Source organism: Delphinus delphis, chromosome 13, assembly GCF_949987515.2.
Source record: "Delphinus delphis chromosome 13, mDelDel1.2, whole genome shotgun sequence".
Classification (NCBI taxonomy): Eukaryota; Metazoa; Chordata; class Mammalia; order Artiodactyla; family Delphinidae; genus Delphinus; species Delphinus delphis.
The window spans coordinates 64,634,944-64,646,992 of record NC_082695.1 but is presented as its reverse complement, the minus strand read 5'-3'; the positions used below and the strand labels follow the sequence as shown (position 1 = coordinate 64,646,992).

The window sequence follows — 12,049 nt, the reverse complement described above, 5'->3', positions numbered from 1 at the left end:
CCCTGGGGCTAAACTATCTCCTTTGCTAACCTCCAAATCATGTCCCCACAGCAGTGAAGGGTAACCACACACCCAGCAATGGGCATCTGAGGTCCATCTTGGCCCCAGCACTGGGCTAGAGACACAGCTACAACCCGTGCCAGCAAGTGGCCCAGAGCATAGAAGGAAAACTAGAGGCATTCATTCACACATTCATTCATCCTCCTTAAAAATACCATTGCCCCACTGTGTGCCAGGCACTGCTCTAGGAGGTAAGATAAGACATGTTCATTCATTTTAGTTCATTCAGTTATGAATGAACTAAAAGCCATTGGAGGGCTCCAGGTAAAGGAACTTTGGAGAACTCAGAGGTAGGAGTTATTCCTTTCAACTGGAAATTGGCATCTTGGAAGAGCTAGGATTCTGACCTGAGAACCTGGGGGAATTTCAGGTGGAGCAATGACCACAGGTGAGGCACCAGGAAGGTAACATGGAAGTTTGGGAACCAGGGAGGTCTTAGCCAACCTGTCCCCATTGTAGGTGGGTAGAGGGGAAAATGGGGTCAGGGCTGGGAAAGGAGGTTGGGGCTAGAGTGTGGATAATTGAAACCAGCCAAGGAGTCAGGTTCCATGTGATGCTTGGTAGGGAAGGTTTTGGGGGGTCATTGAAATGCCTTGGTCATACCTGTGCTCTTTTTTTTTGCGGTACGCGGGCCTCTCACTGTTGTGGCCTCTCCCGTTGGGAGCACAGGCTCCAGACGCGCAGGCTCAGTGGCCATGGCTCACGGGCCCAGCTGCTCCGTGGCATGTGGGATCTTCCCGGACCGGGGCACGAACCTGCGTCCCCTGCATCAGCAGGCGGACTCTCAACCACTGTGCCACCAGGGAAGCCCACCTGTGCTCTTTTGAAGGTTAATATGGCATAGGTGTGGAGACCAGAAAGGAGGCCACTGCAAAGGTCCAGACAGAATGAAATAAAAACCTGAACTCTCTGGCGACTGAAAGATTAGAATCTGTGGTAGATTAGGTTATGTTCAGAAGTTTCTTCCACCTTTCCCCTGGTCTTTGGGTTTGACCTTGTGACTTGCTTTGGCCAGTTCTGATCTTGGTCCTTAAGAGGCCTTAAGTATTTACGCTTACTCTCCTGTGCTGCTTCCATCATTGTGAGAAGGCGTGGCCACCATGGGGTGGCCCAATGGTCCCGGGAGGAGGATGAATTACTTTTCCTGCTGCCCCAGACCCTGCAGAGGGTGCTGTACTGTGGGCCTTGAAGTCATGAAACTTTGGGTCGTTCTATCCTCATTAACTTCTGTTTATCCCACTATATCTTTATGTGGTCAGAGCAGGGGCAGGCATTACCATTCCCATTTTAGAATGGGGGAACTGAGGTACAAGAGCTGAAAAGACTTGACCAAGGTCACCAGTACAAGAACTTGAATGAGAACTTAAGCCCTTCCATTGCTCTCTGCTCTGAGCCAAACGTTCTCAGCCCTGGTTGCTCACTGGAGTCACCTGGAGGAACTCTGAAGCTACTGATGCTTGGACTCCACCCAGAGAGGTTTGTGTCATTGGCCAGGGTGAGGCCAAGACACTGGTATATTTTCAAAGCTCCCCAGGTGACTCCAATGTGCAACCATGGTTGAGAACAACTCTAGACCTTTATAGAGTGCCAGCACGGGTGTTAAAATGGTGCCTCTGGGGCTTCCCTGGTGGCGCAGTGGTTGAGAGTCCGCCTGCCGATGCAGAGGATGCGGGTTCGTGCCCCGGTCTGGGAAGATCCCACATGCCGCGGAGCGGCTGCGCCCGTGAGCCACGGCCACTGAGCCTGCACGTCCGGAGCCTGTGCTCCGCAACTGAAGAGGCCACACCACTGAGAGGCCCGCGTACCGCAAAAAAAAAAAAAAAAATGGTGGCCCTGTATCAGTGCCTGAGACGCCCTTTCTCTGTCTCCCATAAAAATACCCACGAGAGTGGACATAAGCCCCACATCACCGAGAAGGAAGATTACAGTTCACTGCAGACGCCTTACCATTGACTAAAATGCTGTCGTTGAGAAGTTCTGGGTGTCCAAAGACTCTTGGCCCCTACCCGTAAGACAAGGGTGAGATGGGGAGGGAGCTCGAGCTTGAGCCCTCCCTCTGCCTGCCGCTGGCTCGTGGGCAATGAGCCTGTAACTGTTAACAAGCCCCCGTGCCTGTGCACTACGGCAGCTCCCATCAGTACTGCTCTTATTCTAGTCATTGCAGATTCAGGGCAGAAGGAGGTGAAGTGGTCCCCTGAGTCCTCAGAGGCACAGTGTTCTCAGGCAAAGCCCTCTGGGAAGGAAAAGTCTCAGGGCAATGCAAACCAGGGACTGGAGTTTTTTTAAAAAAATGATTACATCTGATCAAAGAACTACAGCTTGACTCAGTTTCCTCCTGATAATCAGTGGCATTGAGAGAGGATTCTGTTTTGGGCTAGTAGAACTCACTAGAACACTGAAGGTCTGCTGAATATGGGATATTGAATTTGGGATGTGCACACGAAGCCACCAGCTTCAGGTCTGAGGGGAGACTCGACTATTACCTCAGTAGACACTGAGCAACTCTAAGGATGATCTGCACAGCTAACACCAAAACCAAACCCAGCCTTTCTCATTCAAGGGTCAGGGAGGAGCAAAGAACTATGGCATCTGTGGAAAAATCCTGCACCGCAGAACAGGGGAGCATTATCTCGAAGATCTAATGGAAATGCATAACTCTGAACATGTCAACTACAATAAAGCAAAGATAAACAAAAAACCCAACTACAGACATGTGGGATTGTATGTCTGTTAAGAACAACAACATAGATTCTGTGACATGGGATTAGTTAACAAAACCTTAGGTTGAGATGAAGTGTGAGACTGGAAATGGGGATAGGAGAGAACCAAAGGAAGTCAGAAATCCACAGCAAAATGAAATGTGAATTGGAGGCAATAAAGGATAGAATGGATACTGCAGAAAAAGTGATACATGAGACAGACTTGGAAAATGACTAGCTGAAGACAAAGCCATAGATTAAAAAAAGAAAGAAGAAAAAGGATAGAGAAGACAGAGAGTGGACATGAATTATAGAGGTTTTCAAAAGGACATCAGAATACACAGAACAAAGGACCCGAGAGAGCAACTTAAAGTTGAAAACAAACAAAACAAAACAACAAAAAAAAGAGCTGACTCTTCAGGCAAAAAGGGTTCACAGTGTTCCAGAGCCCCACTATTTATACTTAGCAGGAGAATTTTCTTTTTTTTAATTTCAAGGAAAAGGAAAAATTCTAAAAACAGCTTTGAAGGAAAAAAAACCCCTAGGTTTCTTAGGAACAAAAATATGGTTGGCCTTATACTTCTATAATTGATGTTAAAATTCAGAGACACTGAAGCAACATCATATGTTTGAGGTGAAAAGGACACACCTAGCTATGAGTGAAAGCAAGACAAAGACATTTTACACAAGCAGATTTTTTAAAAATCCCACCCACATGCTTATCTTTAAAAGAATTGCATGGTGCAGCTGCTATGGAAAATAGTATAGCGATTCCTCAAAAAATTAAAAATTAAATTATCAGTATGATCCAATAGTTCCACTTCTGGGGATATATACAAAAGAACTGAAAGCAGGATCTTGAAGGGATATTTGCACACCCATGTTCAAAGGAGCACCGTTCATAATAGCCAAGAGGTGAAATCTACTCAAGTGTCCACTGACAGAGGAATGGATGAACAAAATGTAGTATATGCATGCAATGGAATATTGTTAAATCTTAGAATATTCTGATACATGCTGCAACGTGGGTGAACCCTAAGGACATCATGCTAGGTGAAGTAAACCAGTTGCAAAAAGGACATCAGGATACACAGAACAAAGGGATCGAGAGAATCATCATCGTACTGTATGATTCCACTTATATAGGTATCCAGTGTAGTCAGATTCATAGAAACAGAAAGTAGAATGATGGTCGCCAGAGGCTGAGGAGACAGGGCAATGAGTAGTTGTTTAATGGATTAGAATTTTGGTTTTATAAGATGAAAAAGTTTTGGAGATTGATTACATAACAATGTGACTATACTTAACATGCCTAAACTGTACACTTAGAAAATGGTTGAGATGAGAACTTTATGCTTTTTAAAAACACAATTAAAAATAACTTAAAAATCAAAAACTTTCTTGAATACATGCTCCAGCCAAAAACAATTTACTACTCAACTCTGAGAAAATCATGGTGTAGAAGGACCAGAAGTGAAAACTTGAAAGCAGGTAGATTTATGAAGTTAAATCAAAATAAGTAATTATAATTTTGGTTATAAGACTGAGTCAAAATCCAGAAATAATCCTCAAGAGAGAAGATATTTAATAAATAAATGTAATCTGAATAAGAATTTCATAGTAGTAGTAACCTAATAATCCAAGATTAAATTACTTAAGACTGATGAATACTGGTGGGAGAAGGAGAGAAGACTTGTAAGCACACAAAATTTCATAATTTAGACCATAAAGATTCGCAGGTTATTGCTTCTTTCTTAAGTTTGATAAATAGAGAAATAGACATTAAAGTGTGCTTTTAAAAATATTAAAACAAACAAAAAAAATATTAAAACACTAGCAGCCATTAATAGATATAAAAGAGATATGGGAACATATGTATATGTATAACTGATTCACTTTGTTATAAAGCAGAAACTAACACACCATTGTAAAGCAATTATACCCCAATAAAGATGTTAAAAAAAAAGTAAAACACAAGTAAAATCAAAGTAGTTTTCAAGATAACATTCATTAAGTAAAATAAAAATTATTGATATAGATAAAAATACAATCCATAATAGATAAAAATATACTGTATAGCACAGACTCAAACTACATAAAACAAAAGCTATTAAAACATAAGAAACAAACCTCATTATAAGCTGTGATTCTACTACATATGTCAGAATACAGAAACTGTACAGGTTACATACCTGGACTAAGAATTAAGAACAATTTTAAAAATAGCCAATTACTTGTTTAAAAGGCATTCTCCTAAAGAAAGATGGAAAGAAGATGTAATCAAATATACAATAATAGATTATTTAGGAAATAAAGAGCTGTAAAAACTTGTGTGATGTGGTCAAAGCTATAATGAAAGGTAAATTTATAGTCTTAACTATTTTGGCTATTTAAAAAGGAAGCAAAGGGACTTCCCTGGTGGAACAGTGGTTAAGAATCTGCCTGCCAATGCAGGGGACACGTGTTCAAGCCCTGGTCCGGGAAGATCCCACATGCCATGGAGCAACTAAGCCCGTGCACCACAACTACTGAGCCTGTGCTCTAGAGCCCGCGAGCCACAACTACTGAGCCCACGCACCACAACTACTGAAGCCTGTGTGCCTAGAGCCCATGCTCCCCAACAAGAGACGCCACCGCAAGGAGAAGCCCGTGCACCGCAACGAACAGTAGCCCCTGCTCGCCGCAACTAGAGAAAGCCCGCACAGCAACGAAGACACAATGCAGCCATAAATAAATAAGTCTATGAAAAAAATAAAAAATAAAAAGGAAGCAAATATAACCTCTAAACTGACTACTGAGTGCTTGAAACATGCCTCTAAAAAACTGAGATGTGCTGTCTGTGTAAAATAGACACTAGTTTTTAAAGACATAGTATGGAAAAAAGAATGTAAAATGTCTAATATTTTAGAAATACTAATTATATGTTGAAATTCTGAATATATCGGGTATAGTGCAATACAATATTAAATTTAAAAGTACATATGTGGGTCATGTTATACTTCTATTGAACAGTGTTAATCTGTATATTCAACTCAAAAAACTTAGAAAACCACCAATAACTAAGGAAATATGTGAAAGGACAAAATACAGAAATTAATTAATTAGAAAATAAAGAAAGGAAATTATATGTAAAAACAAGAAAGCAGAAATAGAAATAAAATTAGAAATATGATGCTCAACATTGCTAATTACTAGAGAAATGCAAATTAAAACTACAGTGAGGTATCACCTCACACCAATCAGAATGGCCATCATCAAAAAGTCTACAAATAATACATGCTGGAGAGGGTGTGGAGAAAAAGGAGCCCTCCTACACTGTTGGTGGGAATGTAAATTGGCACATCCACTGTGGAGAACAGTATGGAGGTTCCTTAAAAAACTAAAAATAGAGCTACCATATGATCCAGCAATCCCACTCCTTGGCATATATTTGGAGAAAACTAGATATATGCACCCTAATGTTCATTGCAGCACTATTTACAATAGCCAAGATATGGAAGCAACCTAAATGTCCATCGACAGATGAATGGATAAAGAAGATGTGGTATATTTATACAATGGAATATTACTCAGCCATAAGAAAATGAAATAATGCCATTTGCAGCAACATGGATGGACCTAGAGATTATCATACGAAGTGAAGTAAGCCAGACAGAGAAAGACAAATATCATATGATATTGCTTATATGTGGAATCTAAAAAAAAAAAAAAATTGATACAAATGAACTTATATACAAAACAGAAATAGACCCACAGACATAAGAAACTTATGGTTACCAAAAAGGAAAGGAGGGGTGGGATAAATTAGGAGTTTGGGATTAACATAAACACACTACTATATACAAAATAGATAACCAACAAGGACCTACTGTGTAACACAGGGAACTATGCTCAGTATTTTATAATAACCCATAAGGGACAAGAATCTGAAAAAAAAAATATATGTATAACTGAATCACTTTGTTGTACACCCGAAACTAACACAACATTGTAAATCAACTATACTTCAATAAAAAAAACTGCAATGACTAAAAAAAAAAAAAAAAAGAAAAAAATATGAACAATATATGTAAACAGATATGGAGTAGATTAAAAAGCACAATAAAAACTATTTACCACTCTATGATGATGATTTTGGAAAAAATGATGAAATATGTGCTTTTTTAGAAAATAAGTATCACCGAACTTCACTGAAAAAATAAATTAAAAGCCAGAAAAGACAGAAAATCATAAAATGAAAAGTTCTGAATTACATATTATAAGGAGGTCTCTAAACTTCTGACTCTTCTAGGTAAGTTGATTCACACTTTCAAAAAATTAGATATCTGCTCTGCTATGTAAACTGGTCCAGAACACAGAAAAAATAAGCTTTTCCTGTTCCTTATTACCAAAATCTCATAATGATAGTAAATTACAAATAAGGAAGTCTATGGGCTAATCTTTCTAATGTGAGTAGACATAAAAGTCCCAAATGAAATACTAACAGATACATTATAACCAAGTAGACTTTATCCCAGAAAGGCAAGGAGGATATAGTATCAGTACATCTATAAACATAATATCAATAGGCCTGATTAAAAAACAGCAGCAACATTCATGACCCTTGGAAGGAAAGAGGTACAATGATTGGATAAGATTATATATGTGAAAACCCCAAGAGAACTCTCTAATAAAGGTCAGAATTAACAAGAGAGTTTAGTAACTAATTAATAGTATTTAGGTGTAAACTTAATATACAAAAATCAACAGCTTTTTTATGACAGAATTAACCAGTGAGACATTTTAATGCACAAAAGCTCATTTAATAAGCAATAAAAGTTCTTAAATGACATTATTAAGAAATGTGCGATTTCTATGAAGAAAATTGCAAAACTGAACAGAGAAATTTAAGAGAAAGCCTTAAACAAGCGAAGAAACACATAATATTCCTTAATGGGTAGACAGCACTGAAAAGATGGTAATTTTCCTTGAAATAATTCACAAGTTTAACACCAATTTGTATGCCATATTCCAACGGGAATGTTTTGGAGGGAAAGGGGAAATGGAGACTTGAAAAAAACATCCTAAAAGTAATTTGAAAGAATAATAGGGAAACAGCTAAAAACCAAATAGAACAAAATTGGAAAGAGTTATATTACTTTCACCTATCCGAAAGCTTTAATAATTAAAAGGGTGTGGAACTGACATAAGAATGAATAGCTAGATCAGATAGCCTAGAAACAAATTTGGCATCCATAAGGGTTTATCACATGGCCCCTAGAGAACCACAAATCAGTAGCAAAGGAAGCATTATTCACTCAAGCAATGATGCAGGAACAGCTGTCTACGTCGGGGTGGGTGTGGGGTGGAGTGGATAATTTAGAGTCTCCTTTCACACTGGCCCCTAAAATGAATTCCAGATGAAATAAAGAGGTAAATGTTAAAGAAAGAAAAAAAAAAAGGACAAACCATAAGAACTTGAAGAAAATTAAAGTATTTATCGAATTTCTGGATGGAGAAGGGCCTTCTAAATTAAAACAAGAGGAATGCATCAAAAATCGAAATATTATAAACACACTTAGAAGGCGATGGATACACCAGGAAAAATACCTGCAATCAATGTGACAAAAGGTAACGGTCTTAATATTTAAGTAGCTTGTTCAAATTGATATTAAAAGTACTAAATCCCTCATGGACAAAACGAGAAAGGGCATTAAAAGATAATTCATATGTGAAAACATAAATTATTGACAAATATATAAAAAGAAATTAAATCTCAGTAGCTATCAAAAGAATGAAAATATCATTTTTTTCCACCTTCTATGTTAACAAAGCTTAAAAACCAGTAACTGGGCTTCCCTGGTGGCGCAGTGGTTGAGAGTCCGCCTGCCGATGCAGAGGACACGGGCTCATGCCCTGGTCCGGGAAGATCCCACATGCCGCGGAGCGGCTGGGCCCGTGAGCCATGGCCGCTGAGCCTGCGCATCCGGAGCCTGTGCTCCACGACAGGAGAGGCCACAACAGTGAGAGGCCCGCATACAGCAAAAAAACCCACAAAAAACCCCCCCAGTAACTGTCACTGCTGGTAAAGATGAAGTAAGATAGGCACTCTCATAATATGGGCCATGTAAACTGGTATCACTTTCCTGAAAAAAATCTTAAAATAAGCCTTTGGGGACTTCCCTGGTGGCGCAGTGGTTAAGAATCCATCTGCCAATGCAGGGGACACGGGTTGGAGCCCTGGCCCGGGAAGATCCTACATGCTGCGGAGCAACTAAGCCCGTGTGCCACAACTACTGAGCCTGCGCTCTAGAGCCCGCAAGCCACAACTACTGGGTCCATGTGCCACAACTACTGAAGCCCGTGCGCCTAGAGCCTGTGCTCCGCAACAAGAGAAGCCACCGCAATGAGAAGCCCACTCACCACAACGAAGAGTAGCCCCCGCTCGCCACAACTAGAGAAAGCCCGTGCGCAGCAACGAAGACCCAATGCAGCCAAAAAAAAAAAAAAAAAAAAGCCTTTCAAATGTTCTTATTGTTTGATCCAGTAATTGCACTTCTGGATAATTATCATAAGGAAATAATTTAAAATAACAGGAAAAATAAGCTTAATACACACAAAAATTCAAAAACTTAAGCATCCAACAATAGGGGAATGATTAAGTAAATGATGATTCATGGACCCATTAAAAATACGTTTATGAGAAGTTTATAACAGCTTGGGAAAATGGCTGTGTAATGCTAAGTGAGAAAAACAAATGCAGGGACTTCCCTGATGGCGCAGTGGTTAAGAACCTGCCTGCCAATGCAGGGGACATGGGTTTGTGCCCTGGTCCGGGAAGATCCCACATGCCACGGAGCAACTAAGCCTGTGCTCCACAACTACTGAGCCTGCGTTCTAGAGCCCATGAGCCACAACTACCGAGCCCGCGTGCCACAACTACTGAAGCCTGTGCACCTAGAGCCCGTGCTCCGCAACAAGAGAAGCCACCACAATGAGAAGCCCGCGTACCACAACGAAGAGTAGACCCCGCTCACTGCAACTAGAGAAAGCCCGAGCGCAGCAAAGAAGACCCAATACAGCCAAAAATAAATAAATATTTTAAAAAAAGAGAAAAGGAAAAGCAAACTTGCAAATATTATATAATCTCGCCCATGAATAAAAACAATTTTTTTTATATAAGGAAAAAGATGAGAAATATCCGAAGTGTTAACAGTAGTTGTTTCTCAATAGTGGAATTATGGATGACCTTTATTTCTTACATTTTATTATTTTCTGAATTTCCCCACTTTTCTGAGAACGTTTAGTTTTATAGTCAGAAAAACAGTTACTTAAAAAGAAACTGGCAGATCGTGACCCTTTTCCTTGATTTTTTTGATTAGGACATCGAAACTCTTGGAGTGACCTGCCAGCTAGTGGTGATTCTCACTACCAGGGTGGGGAAGTGGGCTGTGAACTTGCCCAGCCCAGAGGCCACCAAAAGCCAGCCTATGTGTCTCTTCTGGGCGCATACGTTGTAGGTTGCCAACTTCTCCCCTGGAACAAGGAGCTCTTTTTTGCCAACTGAAACCAGCCATCCCCTGGGTCTCCAGCTCTGCCTTCAACCTCAGCCTTTCGCGTCCAGAACCAGCAAGGGGCCTCAGATTGGTGGCAGCCATTTCAAAGACTGGTATTTGGCTCGAGGTTCTCATCTGACTGGCAGGCTCCCTCCCAGCAACCCCTAGTGCCTTTCCCCAAACTTTAAGGCTACCATTTAAGCCTCGTTTCCTGCCTAAAACTATTTATTGACGTACTGCTATTTCCTGCACCGGCCACATCAATAAGCCCTGAAAGCCATTCAGTGTCTCAGGTTTCTCAAGGCATTCTGGGAAATTCTTTCCTGCTCTGTATAACCACATGAACTCTGGCATGATAGAGTCCTGTGGTCAAGCCAAAAACAGCTGCATACAGGCAAAGGGGGAACCCCCCCACCGGGCGGCCAGCGGCTGCAGCAGGGAGATGGTGCCCTGAGAGACGGAAGGCATTAGGGCACAAGGATCTTAGTGTATTCTGAAGCTTCCTGAGGTAGATGGCAGCCCCACCAATCCCTGCAAACTCACCATCATTTCCTTCTCCTAAAACAAATGACCAAGGGAAATTTGCCCATCCACATTCTACATCCCTGGTGACTCTGGTTTGTTTCTGTGCAGAGAGGTAGCTGCTGCTGCGATGTCCCCAGTGCGGAGGAGAAAGTGCCCTTTTATTTACTGCTGGCAGGAAGTTTCTTTTTCCTTGAGAAGTCACAAGGAAACATGAGAGGGGTGGGTCCTGGGAGCTGGTGACAGCCCACCAGCAATGAGTTGATCCCAGTCCTTCCCCCAGGCCATTGGTTGGAGGGCTTAAAAAGAGTATTTGCCAGAATTCTTTACACTGGCAAGAGGATGGTTGTTTTCAAATAGAAGGTACTCTGTTTTTTATTCGGCGCAAACTTTCCCTTCCATCAGGTTTTTGCTCCCATGTTGGCTCCTCAGGGGGGCCTCCGCTGACTGCCTCTCTAAGATAGCAGCCCCCAGGGCTTATTGTCTGGCCCTGCTCTATTTTCCTCCTAGCCCTTATCATCTGTATCAGGTCCTGTATTTGTTGATGATCTGACCCTTCACTAGAAAGAAAGTTTCACTAGGTCTGGAGTCTTGTTGTCTTATCCATTGCCACGTCCCCTAGAATGGTACCTGGCTCATAGCAGGCATTTGGTGAACATGTGGGTAAAGATTCCATGCTAAGTGATCAGACAGCTCTTCTTTCAGAGGCCAACCTGTTCAGAGGGAACAGGCTGCCACCATTCTTTTCTTTTCTTTTTTTCTTTCCTGAGTTCTTTTTTTTTTTTAATACATCTTTATTGGAGTATAATTGCTTTACAATGTTGTATTAGTTTCTGCCGTACAACAAAGTGAATAAGCTATATGCACACACATATCCCCATATCCCCTCCCTCTTGAGCCTCCCTCCCACCCTCCCTATCCCACCCCTCTAGGTGGTCACGAAGCACCGAGCTGATCTCCCCAGCAGCCTCCCACCAGCCATCCATTTTACATTTGGTAGTGCATGTATGTCAACGCTACTCTCTCACTACGTCCCAGCCTCCCCTTCCCCCGTGTCCTCAAGTCTGTTTTTAACATCTGCATCTTTATTCCTGCCCTGCCACTAGGTTCATCAGTACCATTTTTCTAGATTCTATATATATGTATTAGCATATGGTATTTGTTTTCCTCTTTCTGACTTACTTCACTCTGTATGAACAGACTCTAGGTCCATCCACCTCACTACAAATAACT

The 12,049-nt window shown here is 41.3% G+C and overlaps 1 protein-coding gene across 3 annotated transcripts in view; it reads right to left on the bottom strand.

Annotated features, from left to right (window-relative positions):
- The window catches only part of CTIF (cap binding complex dependent translation initiation factor), a 310,526-nt gene that overhangs the window by 37,954 nt on the left and 260,523 nt on the right, over window positions 1-12,049 (bottom strand). The window lies entirely within an intron of this gene.